At 40.3% G+C, this 13987-nt stretch overlaps 1 pseudogene; it reads right to left on the reverse strand.

Annotated features, from left to right (window-relative positions):
* Positions 1-4637: 4637 nt before the first annotated feature.
* LOC114046266 lies at positions 4638-5622 on the reverse strand (annotated as a pseudogene).
* Positions 5623-13987: the final 8365 nt, after the last annotated feature.

Below are 13987 nucleotides of genomic sequence, written 5' to 3' on the forward strand. Positions count from 1 at the left end.
TTTGTTATTGCCCACACCCAATTCTGTTACCCTTTATCTATCCTGGCATTCCATTGTCTTACCTCCCTATGGCCCCTGGTCATTTCCCACACTTAATCCTAGCTAGGCTCCATTGTCCTGGTCCCAGGAGTCCTGTTCATCCCAGGTTACTGGCCACTCCCATTCAAATCTTCCTTAGACCCCTCCTCCAGTCATCCCAAACTACTTGGCCACTCTAGATCCTTCCCACAGTCTTTCTGTACGTAAGGTCCATTTGGTCTCCATTAAGATGCTCAGATTCCTAAAATCTAGCCACTGCTCAGATTCTTAGAATCTAGCCAACAGCCGATAGATGCTCAGATTCCTTAAGAGTTTGGCTAATATGGCAGATCTTTAATAAATCTTGTCTTTGGCTGAAAGAAGGCTTGGGTCAAATTCTTTTGGGGAGGACCTGCATGTCATGATCTCGGGGTCCCAGCACCCCTAAACCTCTGGACCTCATCATCCCCATTATGCTCCTTTGAAAGGGAATGTTACCCACCTGGCTATTCCTTAGTCTGGCTATGAGGTGATTTGATACTGCATGGTTGGAAAACTGAATTATGTGAATCCAAACAGAGCTAAAGATGTTTTATCCTGTCACATCTGGGCCCTGCAGTCTTTTCTATTATATTTGTGTCTTCCACACTTCAGGCCATTCACCTACAGTTGGTAGCGAACAGCAGGTACCAGACAGTGTCCTTCTATCGTTCTCTGCATGCAATCTGTGCTCTGTTTCAGTCAACCTCCTCTTTGGGACCCCCTCAAGGCAGGGACAGCTCTATGCCTCTTGCCAGCAGAAAGCAGTTTCAGAAGCCGAGACCTTTGCCCCTTACACCAAAAGAATTTGGGTCATATTTATTTGACTGGGGAATGATGAGAATGGGATCTAGAGCCCAAAAAGGAAAAACCCTGGACTTTCCCACAAGGCCAAATCTCTGGTCCATCTCGTCTTCATTAAGGTGCTTAGATTCTTAAAATCTAGCCACTACTTAGATTCTTATAATCTAGCCAAATGCTTAGATTCTTAAGATCTAGCCAATACTTCACAGATTCTCAGACTCCTTAAGAGTCTGCCCAATATAACTGATGTTGTAATAAACCTTGTCTTTGGTTGAAAAAAAAGAGCCAATGTACATACCTAATTAATAAATCCTTTATTGCTAAAAAATGAGAACCATCATGTGATCCTTCAGTGCATTATAATCTTTTTGTTGGTGGTGGGTCCTGCTTTGATATTGATGGCTGCTGACTAATTCTGATAGAGGTTGCTGAAGGTTGGATTGGCTGCGGCAATTTCTTAAAATAAGACAACAAAGTTTGCCACATTGACTCTGTTCCTTTCACTTGAACACTTAGTGTTATTAAATGGCCTAATTTCAATATTGTTTTGTCTCAAAGAATAGGGAGGCCTGAGGAGAGGGAGAGGGAGAGAGATGGGGAATAGCCAGTGGGTGGAGCAGTCAGAACACGTACAACATTTATTGATTAGATTTCTTATTTTATATGGGCACAGTTTGTGGTGCCAAAACAATTACAGTGCATCAAAGATCACTGATAGATATCACCATAGAAGATATAACAGTGAAAAAGTCTGAAATATTGTGAGAATTACCAAAATATCACACAGACACAATATGAGTGTGATGAGGATGGGAGCTAAATCCCCAAAAAAGGAAAAACCCTGGACTTTCCCACAAGGCCAAATCTCTAGTGTTTGCCTGAGGCTATAATCCCATCAACTGGCCTTTCTTTTTGGCTATACCCAATCTCCCAATTCTCTGTTACCCTTAACCTAGTCTAGCCCTCCCTATGGGCCCCGGCTATTTCCCACACCTAATCCTAGCTAGGCTCCATTCTCCCTTAGGCCATGTGGTCCAGGACCCAGGAGTTCTGTTCACCCCAGTTTACTGGCCACTCCCATCCAGATCCTCCTTAGACCCCTCCTCCAGTCACCCCAAACTACTTGCCACTCTTAGATCCCTCCCACAGTCTTTCTGTATATAAGGTCCACCTGGTCTCCATTAAGACACTCAGATTCCTAAAATCTAGCCACAGCTCAGATTCTTAGATTCTAGCCAATAGCCCATAGATGCTCAGATTCCTTAAGAGTCTGGCTAATATGGCGGATCTTTAATAAATCTTGTCTTTGGCTGAAAGAAGGCTTGGGTCAAATTCTTTTGGGCAGGACTGGAGTGTTGAGATCTTGGGGTTCTAGCACCCCCAACCTCTAGACCTCATCAAGTGCATGCTATTGGAAAAATGGTGCTAATAGACTTGCTCAATGCTGGATTGACACAAACCTTCAATTTGTAAAAAAACCAACAACAACAAAAAAACCCCGCAATATTTGTGAAGCATAATAAAGCAAAGCACAAACAAGGTATGCCTGTATATCTTTTAGAGAGGGAAAAGGGAATTTCCTGACACTCCTTAAAGAATGAAGAGTATTTTTTACCTGGTTCCTCAGCAGTGTCAAACTAGGAAAACACAGACCATGAGTTACTTAAATGTTGCAGGTCCAAGGAAAAGAGATTGCTTATTAGGCAGTTTCCAAAATAAGTTTATCTTCTGGGAGGAATATAACCACAAGATACTACTACAGGGCCTAAGGAGACAGTATACAACTCCGTGGGAAGGAAAGGTTTGCTCAAATGTCAATGTGTTGTCATGATGGCAATCCTAAATCCAGGTCTTTTCCAAGGGGAGTTGATAGATTATTTTTGTACTTTATATGTTTTCTATATCTGCTTCTGTGAATCCTTTGCATCTTCTGCATTCTTACTTTCTTGCATTTTTTTTTGGTGAGGCAATTGGGGTTAAGTGACTTGGCCAGAGTCACACAGTTAGTTAAGTGTTATGTGTCTGAGGCCGGATTTGAACTCAGGTCCTCTAGACTCCAGGGCCGGTGCTCTATCCACTGCACCACCTAGCTGCCCCTGGATTCTTTTTTTTTTTTTTTTTTTACTTTTAGGCAGTTGGGGTTAAGTGACTTGCCCAAGGTCACATAGCTAGTAAGTGTCAAGTGTTTGGTCTGAGGCTGGATTTGAACTCAGGTCCTCCTGACTTCAGGGCCGGTGATCTATCCACTGCGACACCTAGCTGTGCCCCTGCATTCTTACTTTCTAAGAATTTACACACACTGATGCCCACTGAAGGAAGAAGCAAAGGGTAATGAAAAAAAACATTGAATGAAGAATCAATCGAGCTGAGCTCTACTCCCAGATCTTTCCCTTAATTAGTTGGGAGATTGAGGAAGTTATTTAGCTTGTTCATTTGCAAAATGAGATTAGCAACCTGATCTCTAAGGTCCCTTCTAGCTGAAAATGGCTAAGATGATTTGATCTGCCAGGATGGGATGGAGTTGCTGAAGTTGGGTCACCCTTAAAAGAAGGACCCCAAAGAAATCAGTCTGTTGAACCAAGATGCTTCAACCCTCAGTTTCTGCTAACAGGAAATAACCCTAGCACTCCAGAACTGCTCAGTGCTTAAGGTTGACAAAGTGTTTTAAAAACATCTCACTTTATCCTAACAACAACCCTGGGAATTTGGGCCTATTATTATCCCCATTTTACAGATGAGGAAACCAAGGCTGAGGGAGGTTAATTAACTTGCCTAGGGTCACTGTGCCACCTTGCTTGGGGCAAAGATTTGCCCTGAGAAAAAGGTAGGAATCAGGACTGAAAGGAAGTAACATGTAGTTTTGTAACTCCATTCAAAACATAATCCAGCCTGAATGACTTTCAGTGATTTTAAGTGAATAGTACAGTGGAAGGAACATGGACTCTGGAGATAAGAGGAGTTGGTTCAAATTCCATCTTTGATGCTTGTGACCTGTATGACCTGAGACAAGTTGCTTAATCTCTTTGGCCTCAGTTTCCTCATCTGTAACATGAGGAAGTTAGACCAAAGGCTTCTGAGGTTCTGGTCTATGAACCTATGAGAATCCTTTAACCTTAATAAACAAAGGTTAAAGTGAGAATGAGAATTTCATATGATTCCATGTCAGATAATTTAGATTGGTGATTTGGTCAGAGAGTATTAGAAAATGTCCTCTCAATTTCTCTGAGCTAGAAAAACTATCAGTCAAAAAAAAAACCACATTAAAATCTTAGTTTAATATAATGTGTAAGGAAAAAAAAATTACAGAATCTGTTATAATTTTCTTCCCTTGACAAAAAATAAAGGTATCCAGTCCTACTACCAAATGATTTTGGCATCCTGCAAAATTAACAATAACTCATTTACATAGTGCTTTTTAAAGTTTACACAACTCTTTTCTCGGAACAATCTGTGGGGTAGATAGTATATTATTATTCCCACTTTATAGATGAGGCAATTGAGGCAAAGAAAGGTGGCATGATTAGCCCAGGGTCTCAGAGCTAGTAAGTATTAGGTCTGAGACTCAAACTTATATCTTTGGATTCCAGGAGTCTTCCCACTGAACCATGCCTCCCATCAAATTATTATTATCCAATTTTATAGAGGAGAAAACTGAGATGGAAAGAAATTTAAATCACCAAGTAGCAGAACCAGAATTTAAACTCAGTTCCTCTAACTCCAAATTTCTTTTTTTTTTTCCAGAAGGCAGAAATTAAGGTCTTTATTTCAAAATCTGAGTTATGGTTAACACCTTTACTGAGTGCAAATGGTAACTTGCCACACCCGTACCAAGTTGTCTGTGTATCCAGCAAATAGGGTCTGGCCATCAGCAGACCTGCCTGAGGAAGTACACTGGGGAGGCTCAGCCTTGCTGCTGGTGCTGATCGCTTCTTGCTTAAGCTCATCCACAGTGATCTTGCCCTCTAGGTCCCAGATCTTGATGCTGGGCCCAGGAGTAGCACAGAGCCAGTAGCGATTGGGGCTGAAGCAGAGAGCATTGATTATGTCACCACCATCCAGAGAGTAGAGGTGCTTGCCCTCACTGAGGTCCCACAACATGGCTTGACCATCCTTGCCTCCAGAGGCACCGAGAGAGCCATCAGGAGAAACTGTAACTGTGTTTAGGCAGCCTGTGAGGCCAATGTGGTTTGTCTTCAGTTTGCAGCTGGCCAAGTTCCAGACCTTGACCAGCTTGTCCCAGCCACAGGAGACAATGATGGGGTTGCTGCTATTGGGTGAAAAACGGACACAAAACACCCACTCTGAGTGGCTGTCATCCTGCACAGTGTATTTACAGACACCCAGGATGTTCCTCAGCTTGATAGTTTTATCCCGGGAACCAGAGACAATCTGGCGGTTGTCTGAAGAGAAGGCCACACTTAGCGCATCCTTGGTGTGACCAACAAAGGGCCTGGTGGTAGTGCCAGTTGTGAGATCCCACAGTCTTAGTGTGCCATCCCAGGAGCCTGAGAGTGCAAATTGGCCATCAGAGGAAATGACCACATCACTAACAAAATGTGAGTGACCCCTGAGGCCACGCTGGGGGATTCCATAATTTGTTTCATCTCTGGTAAGCTTCCACATGATAATGGTCTTATCTCGGGAGGCTGACAGGATCATGTCTGGGAACTGGGGAGTCGTGGCGATCTGGGTCACCCAGCCATTGTGGCCTTTAAGGGTACCCCGAAGGGTCATCTGTTCAGTCATGATGAGATCTCGGTGGATCACTCCAGGAGGAAGGATGGATCCAGATTGCACGGAGAGAGACCAGCCGGCTCTCCTTCATGCCAGGAGCCCAGCCTAACTCCAAATTTCTTTCCCACTACATCAACCTGCCTCCTTGATGGAAGTTGGATTGTTCACATATATCTCATGTAGCTTGTAAACTATCACAAATTAGAAAATCCAAAGACAGAAAGAATAGCTATTCATGGAATAAAGATGCTTGGCTTATTGATACCTTCTCTTAGTGCTACTCTGCTTCCAAATCCAGACCCAGAGAGTATTCTATAGTAAAACTAGACCAGACCAAGCATCAGCTTCTTGCTTACTCAACTTGTCAGGACAATCATTTCCTTTCAGTAGTTTAGATGATAGCTTCCCCTCAAAGGAAATAAATATATGGGATGTTCTAATTTCTTCCATTATAATTTAGGAAGCTAACAAAAAAGTCTTCCATTTGTTATGTGCTGGCCCATTTTCCCTTTTGGGTGACCTTTTCTGAGAGAGAGAGAAAGAGAGAGAGAGAGAGAGAGAGAGAGAGAGAGAGAGAGGAAAGAATCACCCTTTTTCATATGCATTCAAGTAACTAACTTAGAGAAAAAAGTCAGAAAAATAAAATTATTAGGCTTACGTGCAAGTTGAAATTTTTATTTTAAAATTAGAACTAAGTGAGTTGGAAACTTTGTTTCAGTATATTAGTTTCCAATTCAGAACCTGTTCTCAGCACTGTGCACACTACTGCCTTTAAGTAGAGAACTAGGGAATAATCCCAGAAAGAGTTTAATGGGTCTTTGGCCAAGAAGAATAGCCAAATCCAAAGGAGTCTCCAAAATGTCTTCCTTAATCAAAATTTTAAAATACCAACGTTAAAATAAAGTATAATTTTTTTATGTTAAGAAGGAAAAATGAAATAAAACCAAAACCAAAAACAAAAAATATCTCTTTTTGTTCTCTGAACATTTTGTTTTAGGAGAGCAGCTGAGGAGGTACAGGGTAAAAAATATGTGTAGGTTTTTCTTTTTACAACAAAAAAATTAATAAAATGGCTTAATAACCACTGTTGAAAATTTACTTCCTGACTCAACTGATGAAATGTTTACTTTTGTTAAGCTGCCTTTTTTTTCCCTTTTTTTATTCTATATTACAAGGTCAACACGGGGGGGGGATAGAGGGGCATATTCATTAGTAAAAGTGATATATAACAAAAGATATCAATAAAAATTTTAAAAGATTGTTAAAGAAAAGAGAAATGGTGAATAAAAATAGCTCACGTTTGTATAGCCTGACTCGCAAAGAACTTATGATACATTATTTCATTTAAGTCTCCCCCAAATCCTGTAAAATAGATGCTATTATCACTATTCCCATTTTACAGTTGGGACTCAGAGTCTAAGTGATTTGCCTAGGATCACGCAGCTAGTAAATGTAAGAAGTAGGATTCAAACCCAGGTCTTTTGAACTCCGAATCCAATACTATATCCATTATACTGTGCTGCCTCTTCAGAATGAAAGGCAGTAATGGTCAAATTCATATTGTCAGTCTAAAGGCTTAAATATTTTTTCCCAATTCTATTCTTTTAAGGCATTCTTCTCCTCATTGGCTTTTTGGATCTCTTTTGCCATTTGGCCTACTCTGGTTTTTATGGTGTTATTTTCTTCAGTATTTTTTGTGTGTGTGTGTCTTCTTTACCAAGCAGTTGATTCATTTTTCGTTATTTTCTTACATCACTCTCATTTCTCTTCCCAATTTAAAAATAAATTGATTTTCAAAATACTTTTTGAGCTCTTCCATGGCCTGAGACCAATTCATAATTTTCTCAGAGGCTTAGAGCCTCCATGGAGCTTTGACTTTGTTGTCTTCTTCTGAGTGTGTGTTTTGATCTTCCTTGTCACCATAGTAACTTTCAATAGTCAGAGGTTTTTTTCCCCCTTGTCTGCTTATTTTCCCAGACTATTAGTTGACTTTTAACTCTTTGCTAAGGTAGGGCTCTGCTTCCAGGGTGGAGGGCGCACTGTGTCAAGCTTCAGGGGTTTTGTGCAGCTATTCTCTGAGATACTTCTAGGGACCTGTAAGTTTTCAGTTCTTCCAAGGTGGTATGATCTAAGGAGATGTGTTCACTACTCTCCTGGCCTGTGCTGCTATCACAAGCACTCTTTTCTCCCCTGGAACTGTGAGGAGGGTCCCCCCTCCACTGCTGCTGCAAGCTCTGCTATGCTAGTGTTCCTCCTCACCCTGGGACTGTGACCCAAGACTGCAACCTGGATCTGAGTATGGGCAAAGCAACAGTCTTGCCTCAGTGCTAACAAAAAGACTCCATAGTCTTCTGACTAATTGTTCCACACCCTTATTGTCTGTGGGCTGAGAGCTCTGGAAGCAGCCACTGCCTCTGCCCCTGCTGCTGCCAATTCAGTGATGCCCAAGGTCTGCTCCTGGTTCGCTCTCACCCCAGTTGCGACAGACCTTTCCTGCTGACCTTCTAAGTTGTCTTTGTGAGCTGACGGGTCTGGAAACTGCCGCTGCTGCCACTGATGCACTCACTCTGTCGCAGGTTTGCTGGGACCTGGTCTACGCTGGTGTGGCCTGTGCTGGACTGCGCTTCTCAATCACCCTGGTGCAACAGACCTTTCCTGTTGACCTTACAAATTGTCTTGGACTGGAAATTTGTTCCACTCCATCTTTTTATGGGTCCTTCTGCTCTAGAATTTGTTTAGAGTCATTTTAAAGGTATTTGGAAGGGTTTGGGGGAGAGCTCAGGCAAGTCTCTGCCTTTACTCCACCAACTTGGCCCCACCTCTCCTCAGTTCTGCTCTTAATGCTGAGTAAGTAGGAAGAGAATCTTTGTGTTTCTATAGTCTCAGAAGCAAATAAGAACTATCAAGTGATTCAATATTATAATTTCTTATTTTTATCTTTTGCTTTTTATACCACCTTAATGTCTTAATATGTTCCTTCCTATTCTCCTAACCACAGAACCTGCATTTTTTTTCTTTCATTTTTCACAAGGTGTTGCCTTAAAAAGGCAAATAAAAAGCAGAGAAAAAAAAAGCTTTTCAGTAAAACTAATCAACCCATCAACCAATGCTGACTATTATGCAATATTCCACACCTAGGGCTTAACTTCTGCTAAGGGAAGGAGATGCATTTTTGCATTTCTTCTTTGAGGCTGAACTTGATCATTAAAATTATATAGCTTTCAGGTTTTTGTGGGGTTTTATTATTGATGTTGTTCTTTCAATTTACATTGTTATAGTCAACGTGTAGTCTATTTACTTCACTTTTTAAAGAGAAGTCTTCTTATGCTTCTCCACATTTTTCATGTTCATTATCCATCAGCTTCTCTGCCTGGTTTTGACTACACAAACATCATGCTTCCCCCAAATAAGCACATAACCACATATCTTATCATTGTGGAGATTGTTTTAATGTTGATGCTTAACCTCTCCTCAATATGCTCAGTTGCTTCTCCCCTCTGATTGGAAGACTGGAGGGTAAAGCAAAAAAAAAAAAAGTTTACTAACGCCTCCTTTAGAACAGCTGAGAATTGTCCAGACATCTCTTTATTTACCATCAACAGCTCTTCTTCCTTTCAACTCCACTAAGCATCATTTTCTCACAACAGGTACCTTCTGGCGCACTCTTCGCCCTTTTCAGCTTCAATATACAAAAATATATTGTGTTTCCCCATTACATTGTCTTCCCCCATTTGATGGTAAGCTCTTTGAGGACAGGGACTTTCTTTCTAAGTATTATCCCCAGTACCACAGTACACTTGGCTCATAGTAAGTGTTTAATAAATGTTTATTGACCATTTATTTTTATTAATATTCATAATTTCTTATGGTACAGTAATATTATGTTCATTTACCATAATTTGTTTTGCTTTTCCCCAAGTGATGGCATTCTACTTGGTTTCCATTAATTTGCTGCTACAATAAATATATTTTTGTATATGGAACTTTTCTTTCTATCTTTCACTCCCCCCCATCCCTCTGTGCTTGGCATGTATGTCTAGAATTGGGATCTCTGTATCAAAAGGTCTAGACATCTTAGTAACTTTCTTAGCATAGCTCCATATGGATTTCTAGAATGGTTGGACTAATTCACAGATCCACCAATAGTGCATTAGAAATGCCTTGTCTTTCTACAGCCCCTGGAACATTCATTATTTCTATCTTTTTGTCATCTTTGCAATTTGCTGGGTGTGAAGTAAGACTTCAGAGTTGTTTTGATTTGTCTATTTCTTCTTATTAATTAGTTGGAGCAATCTTTGATATGTTTGCTAATAGCTTGCAATGCTCTGAGGACTATTTGTTTATGTCCTTTGCCATAATTTAAAAAAAAAAACAAACCTACTATATAAAAGGACCAGATTTTTTTTCCTTCCAAATCAAAAAACATTTGTCCCTCCCTCTCTCCTATGTTTTTCATTTTTTAAATTAGAAGCAGGCATTTTAACTATGTATGACTAGAATACAACTGTGTGAATATTAACATCAAGGAATCTCAGAAAATACTGGGGTATTAAGAGGATTTCTCAGAAATAGCCTGCAGCCAGAGTTGGGGTGGGGGGGGGTATGGGAGTATTTCTATATAATGCTTTTTTCAAGCTTGACTTTTCCACACAGCTTCCAGAAACAAGTAGCAAGGTACAGCTAATCACTGAGGATTGGCCAGGATGGAGTGATAAGCTCTTTCCTGTAGATTAGGGGCTATTTACCCTTTTTGTGTAATGGCTGTCTTTGGCAGTCAGGTGAAACCTATGGATGCCTTTTCAGAATAATGTTTCTAAGCGCACAAAATAGAATATGTAGGATTACAAAGGAAGCCAAAATCTAGTGAAAATAAAGACATAAGTTTTTCCCCAACCCACAGACCCTCTGACATCTATCACAAAAGCATGGATGCTTTATGAGTCTGTGCCTAGGTAACACAGAAGATAGAGCCCTGAGCCTGGAATCAGGAAAGACTCAAGTTCAAATCCAATCTCAGATACTTACGAGCTATGTGACTTTGGGTAAATCACTTAATCTCTTTCTGGTTCAGTTTCTTGAACTGTAAAATGGAGATAATAATAGCATCTGCCTTCAAATGATCAAATCAAATCAAATCAAAGGATCAAATGAGATTATATTTGTAGAGCACTTAGCCCAATGCCTGGCACATAGTGGGTGCTTAATAAGTGTCTGTTTCTTTCCTGTGGACCCCATGTTAAGAACCTTTGCTCTATAGTTTAAAAATCAATTTCTAATTAAATTTTCTAGCACAAGCTCAAAAAGGGGGAAAAGAATAAGCATTTGTTTAGCATCTATTATATGCCAGGTACCATGCTTAGAGCTTACAGATACTACTGCATTTAATCCTCCCAATAACCCTATTAGGTAGATGCTATTATTCCCATATTCTGCATTTGTAGTCACATAGGTAGTAAGGGTCTGAGGTCATGTTTGAACTCAGGTCTTCCCGACTCCAGGCCTAGTGTTCTATCCACTGTACCCTTTAGGTACCACAAGACTACTGGTTATGTCAATCATTTAAGAATTCAGGTTTCTAATGAAATCAATTTGAATTTCTCCCCTTCCTTTACTAAGGCCCAAATTTCCAGAACTAAAGAATAGGTATCGGAAATCCTGACCATAATGACAAGGAGATTGATTCATAGCTAGTTGTTCACTGTTGCTGGTCTAAAAAAATACCTGCCCCTAAAGACAAGAGTTGATAAAAAAAATTTATTTCTAAGAAGTCAATGTAATTTAGAGCAATTATTCAGGTCTTATGAAATCAAGCACAATTGTTTTACATAACTCTTTTTTCTGTTACAAGAAGAACTCAAGTGGGAGGAGAAAGGAAGGTGGTATTTCAAGAAATGATTGTGATTGAAAAACAAAAATGCTTCGATAAAATTTATTTAAAAGAAAATAAAATCACTTCCAAAAGTGGTTTTATTTTAAGATAACAATTCAGGGGATATATGATGTGAAATAATGTGGATGTAACATATGGTATACATTTATGTTGCCACCGTTGGCCCATCTTTATCATGTCTTCCATTATCTGCTGAGAAAAACACAATGGAAATTGCATCCTTTTATAACATTAAATCAGCTCCTGTTCACTCCTTCCCTTGTTCAAGCTGCCAGAACTACCAGAAATATCTGGACCTAGCCATCCTCCCCCATAACTAGGAGAGCCAAAAATCCTCCATGGAGCCACAAAAACACAGTATAATTCCAAAGGCAGAAGCGATTCTGACAGCAAAAAGGAGGCAAGCAGTAAGAATCAGGTTACGCTCATCCAGTGCTTCTATCCATCACAGGGTACCTGCCCGTACAGGATATACTAACTCTTCATTCAGAGTTTCCAGATGATCTGCCAATTGGGATATTCATTTATTCATTCAACATATATCAAGTTTCCAGGTACTACTGCTTTTCTATTAGGCTAGTCACTTCTACATAATTTGCTACCTCAGATTGATCATAATGTCCCATACTGACAAGGTCCCAGCATCCCCCATGTTACATAAGGTTCTTTCAGGTGTTGCCAGAAAAACCAAGTATAAAGGATATCGTCTCCTTTTCCAAATTTGACAAGACCAGGGAGTATTACAGAAGAGCATAGGAGTTGGCACACTGAGTCAGACCTATGAGCTATCATCTCAGTAATCTGTCTCAGGTATGAACCAAGGAGCATGTTATGCATGGTCATAATCCCTGTTATCTGTCTATAGGCCAAGGTTTGCAAAGATGACAGCTGAGAGGCAGCCCCAAAGCAAAGACAAGTTGAGGTTCAAGAGATCCAGGTACAGGATGGGGTATAAACAAGCCCATAGCCTTTTAATGAATTCATATTGAATTTGCCACTACTCTTACTCCCAAACCAGCTAAGTCTATCTAGATCAAGCAGTTTCTATATCTAGAAGAGTCTAATGTGGTGATCTAATTGGTCCCCTTTTCTAGCTTTCTAGGAAAGATGTCATTCTGTGTTATTTTGCATCTAGGTCAAGTTGCAGAAGTTGTCCCACAAGTGTCTAAGGTTCCTTCCTCAATCAGCATTGCATGACAGCATTGGAGTCTCTCCCTGGGTTCTATATTGAGGCAAACAGCCTAGTCTATGGCCAGCCCTTATCGGCAGTAACTTCCACATCCTCTCTAACTGATTTTGGCCAGCACATCCAAAGGGGACATGTAAACAGTATCCTGACCTCAGATTTCTGCCGACCCAGGAAATACCAAGTCACTGTCCCTGGAACTTAGACCCTAAAGTATGTGTTCTCTAGGAACAATGGGTAGGAACAAAGGATAGGGAGGTCCATGATTTGAGGTTCTCTAAGCAGACCTCTCAATAGACTCCCATATGTCCTCGTAATTTATACCCCCTCCCCCCAGTGTGGAAACATATAGCTTGATCAGACCAGTGGGCTTAAGTTTTAGTGGTGTCAAACTCAAAAAGAAAAAGGGACTAATAAACCATGCATAAGGATCCACTCATATTGACTTAGAAACCCACATATTAACGTTACCTATGTTTTAGTGTATTTTTATTTAGTTTGTTAAATATTTCCCAATTCCATTTTAATCTGTTTTGGGACACCTCTGATCTTAGCCATAATTTCTTTTTACAGACTACAAGAATAGGATAGGGGAAGCAACCTAATGATTAGGATTCTGTTAAGCTCTGTGATTTTCATGAATCTTTCCCCTGAGGCAATGCCCACACATTCCTAGTTTCTTTCAGACTTAAGATATTGTAGTATTCAATGCATATCTCTGCTGTGCATCTTGAGGAAGAGATAGCCTATTCCTCAGTTCCTGTAGTCTTGTTTGGACAGTTGGCTCAACTGTGCATTATTGTATTTTTTTACTGAGTAGATGCAGATGTTCCCCCCATCAAATCTCAACTTACCTCTATAACTGACAGTGAGTTTATGTGTCTCTCTCTGAGTCAAAACTTCAGGCACTGGTAAGAGGAAAATGTCCCTCATGTGTCTTGCTTTTGTGTTCGTGGGAGAAAAGAAAGACTTCAAAATGTTGGAAGTTTGGCTCTGTCTATCTGTGGGTGGCAGGAAGGAGTCAGAAGACTAGCCCCAGCTGATTAGATTGTGAGGTGTAACAGCTGCCTATGAGCACTCCTCTCAGGCTAGGCTAATTAATTAGACTCTTGTCTGAGAGTAGAGCTCCAAGACTTCCCCTGTCTCTAATATCAAAAAAAGATGCCCTGAAAGGAAGACAGTTTTCTTCTGATGTCAATCTCAAAAAATAAGGAATATTGTTCATAATGTTCCTATTTCCCTTAGTACTGTACAGATCTGTCATTTATGAATTTATTTAACCTTTTTTGAAGCTACACATATTTTCAGCCAGTATC

The sequence above is a fragment of the Vombatus ursinus genome, unplaced genomic scaffold (genome assembly GCF_900497805.2).
Source record: "Vombatus ursinus unplaced genomic scaffold, bare-nosed wombat genome assembly UNPS02014781.1, whole genome shotgun sequence".
NCBI lineage: Eukaryota > Metazoa > Chordata > Mammalia > Diprotodontia > Vombatidae > Vombatus > Vombatus ursinus.